The 5,374-nt window shown below is 37.0% G+C and overlaps 1 long non-coding RNA gene across 4 annotated transcripts; it reads left to right on the top strand.

The window, feature by feature from the left end:
• The first annotated feature begins 275 nt into the window (after window positions 1-275).
• Window positions 276-5,115, top strand: LOC136280888 (uncharacterized). 4 transcript variants are annotated; one of them, XR_010717453.1, is made up of 4 exons: window positions 276-681; window positions 1,408-1,446; window positions 3,907-4,032; window positions 4,915-5,115. It is a non-coding gene; the product is annotated as an uncharacterized lncRNA (long non-coding RNA). The 4 variants fall into 4 exon arrangements; XR_010717456.1 differs by lacking the exon at window positions 4,915-5,115 and having other exon boundaries at window positions 276-491; window positions 596-681; window positions 3,907-4,602; XR_010717455.1 differs by lacking the exon at window positions 4,915-5,115 and having other exon boundaries at window positions 276-502; window positions 596-681; window positions 3,907-4,602.
• Window positions 5,116-5,374: the final 259 nt, after the last annotated feature.

Here is a 5,374-nt window from a genome sequence, read left to right as displayed (position 1 = left end):
TGCAGGCGATACTTTCAAGCAATTAATAATAACAGTTATGATCCAAGAGGCATTACTCCGGTCAATCCGTTGCATTAGGTTAAATTATTCGCTGCGTATTATTTTTTTACCAATTTAGCTTTTTGCGCAAAGAGCAGTCTGCTAGAGCAGGAAAAGATACTTAAAAAAAAAAAAAGTCAATTTTGGTTACTTACAATCGACAGCAGAATTGATACGGCGCTATTGTTTGCCACTGCGCCGCCGCCCGCCGCCGGTGGGCAGAAATTTAGGACAGTCAGCGGTTCGTGACGCGGGCTCTATTCTGTACATTTCGACCCTACTGAGTCTGCGTAGCTTGGTTGTGAAGCAGTCAGAAAGCTATCAGTGAGCGAAATGCCAAAAATTTTGTCTTATAAATCGCTGAATGATCTCAGTACCGCGGATTTTTACACAGAGAGAAAGAGAAAAAATCTAGATTCTACGAGATCGATGAGTCGTTTCAAAAAGAGTCGGTAAGGAAAAAGTAAGCGAATCTGCTTTGCTCCGAGTGTTTGACCGAAATGAATCTCTCTTTCATAACGAATACTCGTTAAACCTTACTCAATCGTTGGTCTAGATTGAATATTTCATCAAGTGGAAGGGCTACTCGAGCCTACAAAACTCCTGGGAACCAGAAGAGGATTTAAACGCCTTTGCTTTGAGGTGAGATATCATGTGTGATTAACAGCTTTATACCTGTAATTACACAAAAAACAGGGGGAATCCGTTACATTGGTTTCCTCTGTTGATATTCTGTGCTTGTATGTAATAATTTCCTATTCAATGTAAAAATTGTAATACTATTTTTGAAGATGAATGTTTTTTCCTTGCCCTTAGGTCATTCAACAACCCAAGGCTCACACAGCAAGAGATTGCTGATGCCAGTGAGGGTCTCCACATTGGCATTTTAGAACAGTTAAAATCAAAGTCTCAATTACCCACTGTCATTGCTTTTAACCACACTTATTTTAACTTTTTGTTTAAAGTTAAGGGACGGAAAAGTAATGACAGTGGATACATCCTCCTTGAAAAACAGGATTTTATAAGATGCCACTTTCCTAATGGGTGGCACAGGCTAATAGATAGTATAGGGGATGGGGTGCAAATTGACTTTCCTGTGAAGGTCAGATTGTTTATGTCATGGAGTCCAAAGACTCATAGCTTGACAGGGGAGTCAATTACACCTTGCCCACGATATAGGCCAGAAAAATTGAGTATTTCTTTTTGTAAAGCAGAATGTAGCCTGACATGAGACAAATTAAAGAAACCAAGACTTGATTTGATTCTATTTGGCATTGTGTATTTATTACGAAATAGAAAATCTATATTTTTTTAGTAGTTCATCACATATTCTTATATTGAGTCAAATTTTTCATATTTACATCCTAGAAGTACTTGCGGTGTGCAGGCTGTTTTACAATTTGCTAAGTAAGTATAAAGGACACAAGAGTAGACCTCCACTTCATTAAATGCCAGCTTTAAGAGAACATTTTTACAATCCAAAGAACAAAAAAATCAATAGTTTTGTAGTATTTGAGATTGCTATCCCAATCATTGTTGTTATTGTTCTATTTTTCAATACTGAGTTCTCTCCATTGTTCAGTGCAGTGGTGGTCTACTGAAACTACCCTAGATATATATGTTACCCTCATGGTAAACTAACCGTTACTCAGGTCCTTCAGGATCAAATGTTGTTTTCCTTTTCTTGCTCCTTGCCTCAAGGAGATCTTTTTCCCAGTATTCTGTATTTGATTTGTTATATGGCCTTTTCTCCCTTTCTGATTTACTTAGTGCCCATTGTCTGGCCTCAACTTTTAGGACATCTGAGGCAACATCCCATTTATTTGATTTATGTAATACAATGTTTCTAGCATAATCATTGTTTTTCTCCACACCCTGCCCTGTGAAAATTTTTACAGACTTGTGGGTCCTGAAGAACTTGGGGATATGGAACACCATAGCATGGATATATGGTGTTATTTGTGCACGTTCATAGCCCTTTCTTTTGTCTCTTAGAGAAATGAAAAGGTTTACCCAGCTTTTAGCCATTTCAAAAAAATCTGTAATTTTCTTATCTGAATTTTGACCACTTCCAATAAATGTATATAGTTCCCTAAAGTCTTCCCATATTTTCTTGACAGTATTTGAAGTTGAAGTCTGAACAACACTTAAAATTTTGCCTGGGAGCTCTCTCAGTAGTTGCTTTTTGTCATTCCCAAGCAAACTTGTAAAATCATAGGTGCCTGATCCCTTTCCATCAGCACTGGTTTTTTCCCAGATATCAAAACTAACCCCACATGAGCGTATTGCAGCCTGTAGCCTCTCTCGATGAACACTTCTCTTTTCTCCCCTTTTCTTATTTAAATCATCTTTTTTGTCCCACTGTAATACATCCTCCAGTTAATTATTTAGTAACACATCAACTACTCTAAGTAAAAGGTGCAATTCGTTTAAAATTACATGATCTAACTCAATGTTTAATAGAGGCTCATGTTCACAGCAAAAATTTTCTCTGCCCTTTTTTGATAATTCTTTTAATTCTTTTAGTGTTCTTTGCAATGGTGGCTTATTGTAAAAATCTTCTTCATGGTTCATATCCCATCTTTTATCTTTGTGAACTTTGCACCAGGCACAAGCATAGAATGAGGTGGCACCTTTGAGACCCAACATGATTAAAATGAATTTATAATCTCCCCCCAAAAAGAATTCAAGTTTTATTTCTTTCCCATTAATTGTGATTTTGGTCATTGAATTTAGATCATTTATGTCTGAAAATACATTAGCAAATGACTCCTTCGGTGTTTCATAATTTTCTGAGCCCTTCACAATGGCGATTGTGTTATTTCCCCTTGCTGACATTAAATGACTGTTATTTTGCAACAAAGCAAAAGAAAGAATGATAAAGGTTGTATTGCGAGTCATCCTTGCCCCATCCCCTGATATTTTAACTTTAACACTTTCATTTTCAAAATCAAATTCTGGATTTTGGTTGATTAAATTTTGCACCCTTTCCTTGAGAAGTTCCTTGAATGAAACTTCTGCACCCTCAGCCCTCCCAGGTGTAGATACAATATGGCACATGTCATTTAGTTGTGTTCGCCGTTGCTTAATTAGATATGATTTTGGAAGATCATTATACATTGAGAACTCATGATAAAATGAGTCCCCCACACAAAATTTGTCTAAAAAAAAATAAAATTTTATCTACTTTTTCTTTTTCCTCTTCTGAAAGGGAGTCAAACCCTGTGGCAGTGTTTTCTTGCTGCTCATCACTGGCCATTTTTACATTATGCTTGCTTCCAGTCTGGACTTCTTTCATGGCAATTGACTCAATTTCTAGTCCAAAGGACTTGGCAAACCACAGTGCTGTCTGAGCTCTTGTCATGAAAGTCTTCAAAGTCCTCGACTTTTTCTTTACTTGAAAAATGTCTTTCCCCTTGTAGTCTTGCTGAGTTGTCTGCAGGCGTTCAATATAATCAATTAATTCTTTATTTGTGGTCTCAGCTTTTTCAACATCATCTTGAACTGTTCTTATTTCAGCTTGCATTTCATGAAGCATTTTTCTCTTTTCTTCCTCCCAATTTGCATAGTTTCATTTCCACTCTTCAATTTCTTCATGCAGGGAAGAGTTCAACTCCTTTAGTTGTTCATTTTCCCTCTCCAGCTCTGCTACTGACTGAACATGCCTCTCAAACACATGGAACTTTTTTAGTTTCGAGTTCAGGGCAAGGCCCTTTCTCCCCCTGATCTGCTTGTATTGAGACTTCACTTTCGCAGAGATTCATTCAACTCTTTTCTCACTTCTTCCGATTTTCTGATAGAAAACAGATTGCAAGGAATAAGTAAGTTCAAACAAGTCTATGTAAGTTTTATATTTTTTCCTCGTAGGTTTCTGAATTACTTCCAGCGTGATCGGACCTTGCGTCAGTTCACCATCCACGTGTTCTTCTTCCTCTGTCCCTTCATTTTCTGGTTTATCAAGGAATTCATTCCAAGCTTTAAGCATAGGGAAAGGTATGTCAAAGGTAAATGCAACATTTTCCGCCATGGACTGTGAGACATATTTCAGTGAAGGAGGTTGTGGTGCCAATTTCGTATTAAATATATAGTTGGGAGGAGGTGCGTCCGACATTGTAAATGTTTCAAGTGATTACGAAACTGGAGCTTTGTACGGAGTTTTTTACGATGAAATGAAAAATAACCCAATATACTCTGCAAAACATGCTTATGGCAAAGTTTGAAACTTTTTTCTAATTTTATTACATTTCTCAAGTGGGAAATTCATCCTTATTTTGTCAACTTATTTAAAGTTTCGGTCGGTCAATTTTAATTAGCACACTGCCTTACATTTTTGATAGTTTATTTGATAGTTAAAGAAATTCAAAATGTATTTTTGGAGAGTAAATGATAGAGAAATAAAGTTCTTAACTATCTATCGAACATACTTCCTGTGTTGAGTGGTCAAGACTGCAGGAGTTGAAAATCATCGCAGAGACGCGAAGAGTTCTTTTGCAATCGCACTAAACAACCCCTGGGTGTATGTCTCACAATGAAAACTTTACTAATATATTGGTCGGATTTACAAAGTACTCAAAATTTCAAGCTTTGCGAATGCAACTTTTGGTCACGGCCATTTCAACCCAAATTTTTAGCGAAAACACAATTTTACTGGCTCTTCACTAAGTAAAAAAGTTTCTATATTTGGATCCCACCTACCCTAGTGACTATTGGGTCATTAGGCAACATTGTCTAATAACACCTGTTAGACCAGACTTTAAGAGAGTGTCTCTGTAAGAGCGGTCCGGTCGACTTTGCTTCATTTCTTGTGTGTTGTAAGACATTCATGTACCTATACTAAAACCACAATCTGTTTGATCAGATCTCTTTATTTTTCAGAGTTTTACGGAAATTAAATTTCACTCGAGTGAAGGCCTGTCGTGACACTTTTCAAGACTTTAATTTGAGACAACTTTGGAGGACAATTTACAGAAAACTACGGAGCTCAGCAAAAAACAAATATCACAGCCATGTATATTAACTCTATCTTATCTATCGTGGCGACTTTAGTAAACATCACGTTTCAATCAAGCAAACAAGAAGACTTGAATGACACCTTATCGGTTCGCTTAAGTCACACACGGGAAGACCGATCAAATTCAAGGTAAATTTTTGAAAAAGTGACGCGTTCTTAACTGATCCAACTAACATAGCTTGGAAGTAGGTGCCATAGAAAAGGTAACTACAGAAAAAAACTTTGCGGCCGGACCTTTATGAAAACTTAATAACTCAGCGAACTTACCTAATTTTCGGCAATCTCCAAGTTTGGCCGTTATTTTGAGGGACTTGTCAACATGAA

This window comes from Pocillopora verrucosa, chromosome 5 (genome assembly GCF_036669915.1).
Source record: "Pocillopora verrucosa isolate sample1 chromosome 5, ASM3666991v2, whole genome shotgun sequence".
Taxonomy (NCBI): domain Eukaryota; kingdom Metazoa; phylum Cnidaria; class Anthozoa; order Scleractinia; family Pocilloporidae; genus Pocillopora; species Pocillopora verrucosa.
This window is presented reverse-complemented; position numbering and strand designations above follow the sequence as displayed.